Below are 12,214 nucleotides of genomic sequence, written 5' to 3' on the forward strand. Positions count from 1 at the left end.
ACCTAACAGGGTTAATTCTAGTTAATATTGCTTTATTGCAGTGCAGGCTACAGTAAACTTGAAGCCTCTGGTGTTATTGTATGTCTCACCAATTTTGTAGTTTGGAACAGTTGACGAATTGGTTGTAAAGGAACAATAATTTCTTTGTAAACATGATTTTTGCAGTGGAATGGACGTAAGTAAATAAAATGTAAATGTAAAATGCACATTATCTCTGTTTCTTCTTGCAGGTTGTAATTTTCATCAACAGATATCTGTTGAGGTGCAGTGTAACCACTGTAGTTTGAATGGAATGCTGTTTCAGCATGTTTCACTTAAGCTGAGCTATTTTGTGCAGATTGCATTCCACCTACATGTTACACAGTTTGTGCTGTGTCATTGTAATTAATGTGTAAAGTGAGAGAGGACGTACCTTTGCAGCTCACTGAGAAAGCTCACTGAGAGACTATCAGGGTATTTCCCTCTCGTAGCTACCATTTCTTTTTTGGCTGCAGTAAGGCCAGCAAGGATAAGTCTTTTTTGGTACCCTGGAGACAGCAGCTGAGATAAATCGTTCAGGAGTAAAGTACTTACTGATACATAGTCAAAGAGAATATGACGACTGAGAGGAAATACTTTTACGTAAACAAGCAACAGGCAGGCATTCCCAGAACATGTGAAGAGGGAACATACCTCTCAAAGGAAAAATATTAATATTAATTATTTAGGTGTGATGCATTGGCTCATAAACGTAAATAATGTAATGTATTTATAATGTATGTATTTCCTCATTTTAACTGATTGTACCTACAGTACAACCCCAACATGAAATAAATGGGGCCCTGTTCAAAATGTCATAAAAACAGATTGTGATATTTTGCAAATCCCTTTATTACCCATATTCCATTAAATACAGGACAAAGACAAAATATTAAACGTTAAAACTGAAAACTTCTAAGTTCTCACTCATTGCAATAACAGGGGTACAAATACAGGTGTTAAAATAATTGCTTTAAAGACATGATTTAGCAGCAAAAGTGTTGGATTCTGTTCAGCAGTTGTAAGTCAGGACAGTGTGACAGTGAACCTGCATGCACCCCGACACTCGGGAAGCTAAATGGAATAACTCAGCTATCATTAATTAGATAATTTATACCAAGTGCCATGAGCTGTGGTCCAACATGCATAAGGACCATAAAGCATAAACATTTAGCAGTAGCCTATACAGCAATGATTTCCCAAGACTGTAAATCAGTTATTTATTTCTAAACTTTCAAATCAAGCTAGTGATAGAATGCCAGATATATATTTTTTTTGATATAGATTTAACATTACATAATTTGCAGCTGTTTCTGATTAGGAATTTTCATAGAGACGCCCCAGTCTTCAAAATAGCTTTGTTGTTATTTATAATATCAAGATAACAGCACATTAACTTCACGTTTTCAAGTTAGCATAATGTGTTAGCACAGTGGTTCAGTGAGACAGTACCTGAGAAAATATTGAGCTCATTTATTATTGCCATTATAAATGTACCACAGTTTGTGAATCATGGTGTTACAAATGTTTGCATCATGGAGCAACGTTAGCATTTGTTAAGCGCAGTGTCTCTGGCTGCCCGATATTTTTTAAAATATTTGTCTCTAATGGCAGTGAGGTTTTAACATGAGGCTTAATTATATTATGACACTCAGAACACTTGTATCTACCCACAACTACATATTCCATGTCAAAAAGGTTGCTGTGAAAAATGATGTAGTATAAATATCTAGTTTTGTGTGTGTCAGCTAAATTAGCAGATACCTTAGCAGTGCTAATGCTAATCTTTGATTAGCTAACTTTTCAACCAAGACTCAGTCAAGTACAGATGATATTCTGGAGATAAAATCTTAAAAATTAAATTAAAATTTAGAGTTGAATGTTTAGCAGTGTGGTTTAAACTATTTTGGCACCATGTATAAATGCTGCAAAGGTGTCTCAAAAGCAGTCTATCCTGTTTAAAGCAATTCTCTCTGTGGTAGTAAGTCTGGAATAGCAGCATTTCAGCTTTTTTTTTTTCTTTTTTTTTAAACTGACAAAAACCAAACCAAAGCAGACACAACCCCATAAAATTTGTGTTTTCATCTTTTAATATGTCAAACAACCAAGTAAACATACGTTGATGTGAAAGTGTCTTGTTAAGAGGTTTGAGGGTGAGCAATTAGATGAAAAGCATGCTGAGATTTTAGTGATGCCTCTATGTCCCCTGAGGTTATAAAATACATTTTGAAGGCTCATCAGTAATTTTAAAAACCAGTAGAGAGCGCATCTACTTCCACTCTGCACTAACGATGTCTATGCATGCACATTCACACCTAACTACAGATGCTGACTTAAGACAGTAGTAGATCAGCAATCATGTTTTTGTCCATTTTTTGGTGGGAGATAGCACTTTACAAAGTTACACAAACTTCAGTTTCCTGGAGGAGAAGGCTGACTTTCGGCAAGAGAGGTATTGTATACTTCAGCAGGTGTTTGTCCTAATTTTCCGTTAGGCCAGAGTCCTCCACTTCTGGGTGTTTTGCAAGGGTCTGCCAGGGTCTATGTGATAAATTTCCACTTTGTGGACCGTGCATGTGATGACTGCACATGCTCCCTGTAGGTGACATGAAAATGTGAAACAGCTTGCTGTGGATGTGGAATGTGGTAAGTAGTCAGCCCAAAGAGCAAACATGCATATTTCAGACTTGCAGTGTACACTATGAACAGAAGTATTTGGCCACACCTGTCAATTATTGATATTAATTATATTGGGGCCATCTTTTAGGCTTTGGGCACCCACCAAGACATTTTGGACAATGCTATGCTTCCAACTTTGTGGCAACAGTTTGAGGACCTTTTCTCTATTCCAATGTGATTGTGCCCCAGTGCACAAAGCAAGGACTATAAAAACATGGTTTGGTCCGCACAGAGCCCTGACCTCAACCCCGTCAAGCATCTTTGGGATGAACTGGAACAGTGGTTGCGAGCCAGGCCTTCTCGTCCAATGTCAGTGCCTGACCTCATCAATGGACACAAATTCCCGTAGAAACACTTCAAAATCTCGTGAAAACCATTCCAAGAGTGGAAGCTGTTATAGCTATAACTATAGTTATACAGTAGCTGGAGACCAACTCCATATTAGTACTGCATGTATTGGATGACATCATTACAGTCCCTGTTGGTGTGATGGTCAGGCGTCCAGAAACATTTTGTCCATATAGTGTACCAGGGAATATGCATGGTGCAGTTATGGGCATGGGCATTATAAATCTACTGTGATTAATACTGACGCAGGTTGATACACCTCCTTCTGACCTTGGACCTCGGACAAAGCCTAATTGTCAGTGTTGTTAAAACTGTGAGTCATATTTCTGCGACAAGCTAAATAATTCATTATCCGTGTGACGAGACTAATGAATGCAAAACAAAAGGTTTTTAAATGATATTACCTGCACGCTTTGACAATGAGGTAAGTGTTTTGGTTATGACTTTGCATCTCACTCTGCAATTACTGAATATGACATGGTGTCAGCAAAACTCTGTGTAATTATGTCTTATCATCGGTTTGTTGTTCTAAACACAGGTCCTTCCTGCCCTGACTCAGGTTTATGTGAGTCAACATAGACTGCATACACCATACCACACCACTCTGTGTGTGTGTGTGTAAACCGCATGGATATATTGGTGTGGTGTTAATGTCATTTAGAAAATTGATAGAAAAATTCATCACTGTCATCTTTTTTTAATGTAAAACAGGGAAGAGCTACTGAGGGCAAACAGTCTTTTTCAAGATCGCCCTGCAAAATTACAAAAACAGAGACAAAATCTGATGTAAGATTGATGTAATTTATAAATCTATGTAATTATTATTCAATTTATCTATTCAGAGATCAGATAGTTGTGGATGCTGGAAATGCACTTTTGTAACATTCCAAAATAAACAGAACTGCTTCACTAATGTCATGTTTTATTATGACATGTATTATTAATAATAACTATAATAATACGCTAATTAACATCTGCAGTCCCTGAGCAGGAAACAGAAAATAAGGAATAGTAAGCAATTAAACACATAAGATGTACGGATTAAATTTTCATTCATCATATCATGTTTAATTTCTGGAATCAGAGAAAAAGCCATGCCATATTAATGTATTAATGGCTTTTGAATATTTTCAAAACAGCACTTGGTATCATAATCTGTTTATTTCCACTTCTCCTCAGTGATTTACCAGTTTTTTTACTCGTTACCATGTGTACTGCTTCCTCAGACGTCCTCCTCCTCTCATTATGTGTTGAATGCTTCAGCCTCGAGCAGCAACAAGAGTGGGTGGGGGGGGGAGCACATGCATGAAAGCCATCCATCCCCCTTTGGAAATCAAGAGGAGCTCCTTTTCATTTGCTTAATTACCTAATTAACAGAAAGCTAATTACTTTGTTGTGTGCACGCATGAGTGTGGAGAGGCCGTAGTGTAACTGATAGTGATCCTCAATTAATTTGCAACTGCACTTCATCAAGTCAGGGCCTTAATCCACACGACACATCAGCGGGGCAGAGCGGGATAATAAATTCAGACACTGACACGTGGCTGTTGTTCAACGCTGAGCTCTCCTATTGACAAGCAGATCAAGCCATTGTAGAATTAGAGAGTGTAAATTATGTGTTAAATGCTGTATATACATTAGGATTTCTCTCAGTAATCACAGCCCATGTTACAAGCTCTGGAGGAGAAACTGCAGTAATCCAGCAAAACTTCATCAATATACCAATCAGGAATGTTGCAGAGCTTGTTAGGATTTTAATGAGCATAATATAGTTATACCATAATGGATTTTGTAGGGACATTGTGTCTAAATAATTTTATTCTAACCTGGTTATGGATTTATTTGCATATGTGTGTGTAATGTGGCCGAAATGATATATTTGAATTCTCAGTCCATGGGCCCTGATGACATTAAACACATCACAGTAGTGGTTGGTCATGCTGATGTGTTTGCCTCCAGGCTACTTGTTACTATATATATATGGAAAAAAAACAACCTTGCTTTTAGTTTGTCCAATGTGAACTGTGGGATTTAGCACAAAAAACACATTGAACACACATTTTGTCATCTGTAACAAAAGCCATGTGCTTTTGACTCCAAACTGGACATGGTGTCCCCCAAATGAAAGGGTTTTAAGTCTAAAGTGTTTCCTTAAATTTGCATATGGCATTTGGCACATGTGCAGTGCTCAGCAAATGTATTAGACCATCACGCAAGGCCACAGCTGCCCTAAATTAACAGCATTGGTAATTATCAAAATCATTGTTTTATGTTTCTGTAATGGTCAATACACCAAGCTCTTTATCTCAAATGACATTTTTAATGCTAAAATATAAGAATTATTGTTATCCATGAATTTACTGTTTTACAAAAAACTGAAAAAATATTAAAGCACATTACTATTTCTTGATTAAGATGTCAAATTATAGTTATTTACTTGCATTCCAGAACAGGAAAAAAATCATTTTAGTGGCTGAATGTGATGCTTGATTCATTTCTCAGAGAAGCCCAGGGAACTGGCTCAAATTTGTGAATTCAGATTGTTATTTGCCAAATAAATAACAATAAAAACTTTTTAATTTTAAACACATTTTTGAAAGATTTGGTCTTACACATTTGTTAAGCACTGTATATGATTAATTTGTTTTTATTGTCCGATTGCTTATGATGCACTTGTTTGTTGAAGCTTTTTAGTATTCCAAATGTTTGCAACCTTTGCAAACTTTTGAAAAACTGAGGTTATTTAAATTGCTTTGTTCTAGGATTCATGCTGTGAATGCAACAGGATATGGCATGTTTTGTTTTCCTGTGAGGCCCTCTTCTCTGTCACTGACACTGAATTAAGGCATTGTTGTTTGTGTATCCACCTTCATTTTAGAGCAAAACATTCTCATCTCAGGGTTATTTAACAAAAGTAAAAATGGGAAATGTTGATGTATCTGAAGCTTGATAAAGGTTTTCTTTCGAAACCGAGCAAACACATTACCAGCTGGAGCCACAATAGTCTCCCTGCAGAGCACGTATATATATATAAAGAGAGAGAGAGCTTTAAAGAAAAACAGTGAACTGCTGCATGTTCTGCAAACATCCTGTGATGACCACAGGGTGCTGGTCACTGAGCACTGACTTTATATCTTATCTCTAAAAGTGTTTTAAGGTCCAGTGTGTCATGTTTAGGAGGGTTTATCGACAGAAAATGAAATACAACCTGTACCTATATTTATGTAAGTGTAAATTCACTTTTAAGCTCATGTCTCGCTGTCGAGATCGCTTGTTTTGTGTTTTAAAGCTAAAATGAACATGCCCTTTGAATCAACTTTAGATTATCTGTATATGACAAACTCGGACATCAGCTGACGGACAACTTGACTCTTGTTGATGACATACTTTGTAAAGTAGTTCTGTGACATGCAGATGCAGATTTGTTACAGGCAAGGCTCTTTATGAGACAAAAGAAATTACACATTTTTATTGGAATAATTTGACTATAAACTGTGTAACAAGAAGGTAAGCTGTGAATGATTTCAGTTTACATAATGAAAATGAATGTTTTTCTGATGCCTTTTGTTTAAAAAAAGTGAAAATGTAGGCCTATATATTCAGTATGATGATCGTTTTAGTAGATACATCTGGAAATGTTGCGTGGACCCCCTGGCATTGTGCCAAGGACCCATAAGGGCCCCAATTTGCGAACCACTGCTGCTATTTGGAGAGTTTATTGACTTTGTTTGGATTGAAAGTACATACAGTACAGTAAATAAAACGTTGGGGCATGTCGGTGTGTTTTGTGCTACAGGATATTTCAGGAAAAAAACAACTATGTGGTTGTACAAAAGAGGCATGTACATTTAAAGTACAATCACCACAATTTCACATTCTCTGTGAAGATTTTGTCATGTCTCCTATGACCTGGCGTGGTCAGCGGGTGGCGCTGTCTACCAAGAAACAGCCCTTCCAGACAGGAGCAGGTTCATCATCATCAGCAGCAGTAGCAGCGTTCATCCGCTCCCTGATGCAGCCATGATAAATATAATGTCGTTCACAGTGAAATGAGCCACTGTTTCTCAGACCTTGAACAAGGGCAGAAAAATAGGCGAGGAAAAAAAAAAGAAAAGACTTAAAATATTTTCTCTTGAGAGCAAATTAATGTTGCTTTAAAATGAGTGTTAACTGGACTGTTGAACTGGCCCATGATAATTCTCCTCTTCAGGGGGCGAGTGACAGATATTTTAATTACTGTCATAATGCTTTTGCACTTTCTCTGTGACAGTGAAGGAGGGGAGACGCTGTTTAGATGAGTGTTTCTCACACTCTACGTACATGTGGAGACACTTAAAAAAAAAAAAGATGGCAGGTCACACTCTAAACTTACATCATATTACTATTTTACTGCCATTTGTGTGATGCTTATTATTATTTTCAGGCAATATATGCATGATAAACTCTCAACATCATTTCAGTCATGCCTTATTTAAGTAAATAGTAAGTAAAAGGCTTGAAAAACACATCCAGAAATTCCAACTAGAGCTGCATTTTGTGTTTCAAAGTACCTAAAATGCATCTTAACTGTCATTTTCATGAAAGAAATAACAAAATCCAAAAAAGAAGTGACCTTTTTGACGTCATAATTGGATTTTTCACTCACCATATGGCGAGTTTGATTGTTTTGTGTTAAACCCAGACACTGGGAAAGTTTTCAATGTTAAAAAAAGATGACGTGATGCAGAGATGTTTGCTAACTTTACCATGCAATTGTGTGATTATTAAAATATTATGAAGTGTTTTCCCACAGGTCAAACACACTGATACACTCCAAAGTGGGAACAAAATGCTGCTTTTATTTGTTCCCACTGTTGTTGTTTTTTTAAGAACAACAGCTTTTTTTTATTTTTAAGTGAGCGGCTGAGATTAATACATCTCATGTCAAAGTTTTTCATATTTTTTGTGCTCTGAGGGATTTGGGATAAAAAAAAGGAAAAGAAAGACATGCAAGGGGGAGGATTTTTTTTTCTTTTTTTTGCAATAATAGAAGTTGATTGTGCCTCAGTAGTAATTAGTCAGCCCAGACATTTTGAGTTTTTTTGACAGCCCCCCTCTCTCCTTTCACACTTTGAGCTAAAACTAATGCATATCATTACATTTCCCCACAGAAAGGAGCTACTAAGTGCGACTCAACTCCACTTGTGTGGTGACCATGGTGTGTTTCTTCTTCTTCTTCTTCTTCTCTGTTCTGTGAAGGATCTGCAATGCAATGAACGTTGTTTACAGCAGGTGGATATGACGTCACGGACTTGGAATCCATCAAAACAACAACATCCAAATCCGCGATTCTTCCTTTTTTTCTCTTCCCCGTCACTCTCTCCCCCTCTTTTCGTCTTTATTCTCCGCTCGATGTGTTACAATCTAATAAGAACATTAAAGAAGGGAGAGCTCGCGAGGCGGACTAGGAGGCAGCGAGTGTGAAACTCCATTTTCTTGCTCCTTTTCGACGCCCTCGGTAAGATTATCTCCTTCTCCTTGTAAGTTAAGTTAAGTTAGTTAGTTAGTTAGTCCCCCACCACCTCCACCTCCTTCACCGGCAGCGGCGGAAGGAGTGGTGTTGTTTACGGTGTGATTTGTTGTCGCATGCGTTCTCTCTGTACACAAGCTCGCGTGCACGGCGGCGTCCCTTCTCCTCGCGTAGTCGCGATTCGGTTCCGTCCGCGTGCGCCTTCTCAGCCGCCGTAACGCGCTGTCCGCCCCGGTAAGTTTCACTATTATCAACATGTTAACGTTCGCTTTGTTGTATCGTGGTTTATGTCGCTGCTGCTTCTGCTTCTGCTTTTGCTGTTTCACTCAAACACTCGCAGAGAAAGGTCGAGTTTTGTCGCCGCCGTTAATTTCCCCCCTCACCTTAAGCAGCGAAATAAAGTCTTAAACAAACACCTGTATTGATGCTTTTTTTTGGGTTTAGTGTCGCAGTTGTTACAATTTTGGTACTACGAGTGTCGAAACCTCTACTGTTTTCTTTCTTCCTCTTTTGAAAAAGTTCGGCTCGTGACAAACGGGGGGGGTGGGGGTGACATTTACGCACCGTTTTGTGGAGTGGGTACATTTAAATATCAAAAAAAGTAAGTGTTTTCACAATGAAAGGTTAGTGCTTTTTAAAAGAATAACGTGTTAGTGAAGGTAGCTGCTGCGACAGTGTGTTGTTAAAGTTACCTGTTGAGGATAAAAGTAAGTAGTGACTGTAGTGAAGTTTTGAATGCCGTGATTTGTTTGGAGAGAGAGGGAGAGCAGGGAAGCAGCTTCCCCCCCCCCACGTGTTAGTTCAGATGAAGAAGGGACATTAATACTTTACTCTTCTTCTTTTAATTATTTTTCTTTGTTGACACTTGAACTGTGCTTGTTCTGGTGTGGCACAGACTGACAATGATTCATTTAAGGCGGATATACAGCTCAAGTTAACTATAATATCCACACATTAAAGCACTCCCTAAATTATAATTATTATTGTTCAATTAAAGCTGTGAGTGAAGTCACACCTCAACATTAAAAGCAGTTTTTAAAATAATTGTTTCATTTATTTGGATGCTGTTTTGCTTGTTTGAAGTGAGTGGTTTTACTGAGTCACACTTGACTGTAAAGTCACAGTCGGACATTTTCTTTACTGTAAGTAAGCCAGACGATGCACATCACGTTATTATTACTAATAATTAAATTATCTTTAAGTGAATAATTAGCTGTTGTCTCTGTCTTGTGTAAGATACTTACACACAGGCTGCAGCTAATGATTTTGTACAATTTTTTTCATGTGGTCCCAAAGAAAATTGTCTAAAATGTCCCAAAGGTACAGTAATAAAGATATTCAGATTACTATCATAGTAGAGCAAATAAACCAAAACATCCTAACATTTAAGAAGCTGGAACAAAAGAAAGTGACTTATTTATAAATAATTTTTTCGCAAAATACTTGTTGTACACATGTTTTAATTTATATTTTATGTAGCAGGTGTACTACAGAAAGAAAATGGACACTAGCAATCACCATGATAGCCTAATAATGTATTACAGTGTCAATTTGTGCTTCTCATAAAGAAACACATTGATTTATTTTTAACTTGCAAAGTTGCACAACATTTGGCGTTTTATTTAATAAAAACTGAATATTTATGAAAGTGAAGTATGAGTGAGGAGCACACATGTTAGGATGAAATATTACACTAATATTTGACACAGTAAGCCTGCAGCTGGCAACTGCAGGACTGAAACCATCTGAACATTTACAAAAGGGAAACTGCAGCTTTAACAACTATTGCTGGCAGTGTTCTCTTATTCTTGCTCTTTGGATTAGTCATTGTCTGAGGGGGAAATAAAAAAAAAATACACTTTTTTTGTAGGAGAAGTAAAGTAAACAGCCTCCAACAAGCGAACCTTGACAACCCAGATTAAGGAAAACACTGGAGATCAAACAGTGCTGCTGCTGGGCTGTTGTCATGAGCTGCCTGAGAGAGGGAGAGCTGCAGACTATTTGAACAGGCACCAGGGTTTGTGTGCTCACTTATGCAGAAATGGACCTTCACAAAAGCTGACCCAGGTTTGAAAACACAGCATGGACTTTCTTTGCAACTCTTTGCTTTTTCCCCCCCCCCAAACTTGCTGTTTGACACAAACGTTACATTCACACACTCGGCCTTCATGTGATTCGGATAGGAACAACTGAACGTCGTCCCCCGCGTCTGCATCTCAAAACGAGAATGACTGTAGTGTCTGTGCCCCATATTACAGCTGAATAAATTCAGTTGGCCGGGAGTTGAGTTTTTTTTAAAAACAAAAAAAGGAAAAAAAAGAAGAAGCTTGAAATTTGAGGAAGGGCAGCTGTATGCATTGTAATGACGCAAGATCCTTAACACACCAATCTGTGATTTTGTGTTATTTGGAAAGCCCTTGTTTCTCGTTGGGCCTCTTAAGGCTTCAGCTGAGGCTCCTCTTTGTAGAGAGTCGAGGTTCAACTGGTAAGAAAGTAATCAGTCACTCATGCATTCAGTCAGTGTGAGGACTCCTATCCCTGAGTGGAGCGGCCCTCTCTTTCATCTGACGGCTCAGTATTTGTGAACACACATTGAAATACCCTGTGCTGGCTCTGGACTGGAGGGGCTGTAAAGTGACTGTGCCCCCTTTGCTTGTATCTGAATGATAAGGAGAGTTATTTTCGGTTCTGTGTAGGAATATGGTTCTGCGTTTTGCAGTTTTTTTTTTTTTATGTAGATTTATTTGCCGGCTTTGCCCTTCACTTGATTTCAGAGTGGAGATGCCCTCAAACCACTTGCTTCACATTTTTTTTCCCCCCACAAAGCAAAGCAAGTGATAGAAGTATAAACTGGGAGTACTTTAGTAACCAAATTTGTCATGTGATTTTGGCATTTTTGATTCATGCGAGGACAGTACTGGCGATATGAGTGTGAGGGGGCAGCAGGCGCATTATAACTGCTTTACATGAATGAAAATGATAATAAAAGGAGAAGCAGAAGAATATGTCCTGGGTAAAGGTTAGTGCGTCCTGGTCCTCCTGGTGTGTCCAGGCAGATGGCCCTTAGTGCCAGGCATGGTGATTGGTCAGAGAGTGGACAGCGTCAGGTGCAGCAGCTCTCCAGCCTCGGTGAAGAGTGAAGAAAAGCCCAGGAACAGCCATTAACTCATGCTGTCATCAATTACTGTCTTCTTCTGTCATCTGTCCTTAATAAAGGGAGGGATGCTGACAACAAATGTCATCCGTCTGCATGGGGAGAGAGGGGGAGCATGCAATTACAATCAATTAACTTGACTTACAAAATTAATTTTTACGACTTGTGTTGTGTTTGAGGAACACGCCAAACCACTGGAACACAAATTGTCCATTGATGGAAAATGCCTAAGTATCTATTCCGTCTGTCAAGTCGGTCTATTAAGCTAATTATCATTGTGCAGCTGTTTTTCGACAAAAATGGTGTTTTTTCAATCAAATAAATAATTGGCCTGTTTTTACATACACTTAAGGTTTGGGCTGGGCTTGATGGACTGCGCAACGTTTTGAAACTGTCCTCTTCCACTGCACATCTAAAAGCTCTCAACGGGAAGTGGATAAACATGTAAAAGTTACACTCACTTTTAGAGAGTAATATCATGCATTAGTCACTTTTACACAAATTTT

At 38.2% G+C, this 12,214-nt stretch overlaps 2 long non-coding RNA genes across 4 annotated transcripts in view; one reads left to right on the plus strand and one right to left on the minus strand.

Annotated features, from left to right (window-relative positions):
• Window positions 1-3,060: 3,060 nt before the first annotated feature.
• LOC122768502 overlaps window positions 3,061-12,214 on the plus strand; it is a 68,874-nt gene continuing 59,720 nt past the window's right edge. Inside the window, exons 1-2 of one of the 3 annotated variants that reach the window (XR_006360309.1) lie at window positions 3,061-3,469; window positions 8,196-8,788. This is a non-coding gene — a long non-coding RNA (uncharacterized LOC122768502). The remainder of the gene's footprint in view (window positions 3,470-8,195; window positions 8,789-12,214) is intronic. The other 2 variants (XR_006360311.1, XR_006360310.1) reach the window with 2 other exon arrangements.
• LOC122768503 lies at window positions 6,500-8,277 on the minus strand. Its single transcript, XR_006360312.1, has 2 exons — window positions 8,222-8,277; window positions 6,500-7,115 (listed from the first exon to the last, which is right to left on the minus strand). It is a non-coding gene; the product is annotated as an uncharacterized LOC122768503 (long non-coding RNA).

This window comes from Solea senegalensis, linkage group LG4 (genome assembly GCF_019176455.1).
Source record: "Solea senegalensis isolate Sse05_10M linkage group LG4, IFAPA_SoseM_1, whole genome shotgun sequence".
Taxonomy (NCBI): Eukaryota; Metazoa; Chordata; class Actinopteri; order Pleuronectiformes; family Soleidae; genus Solea; species Solea senegalensis.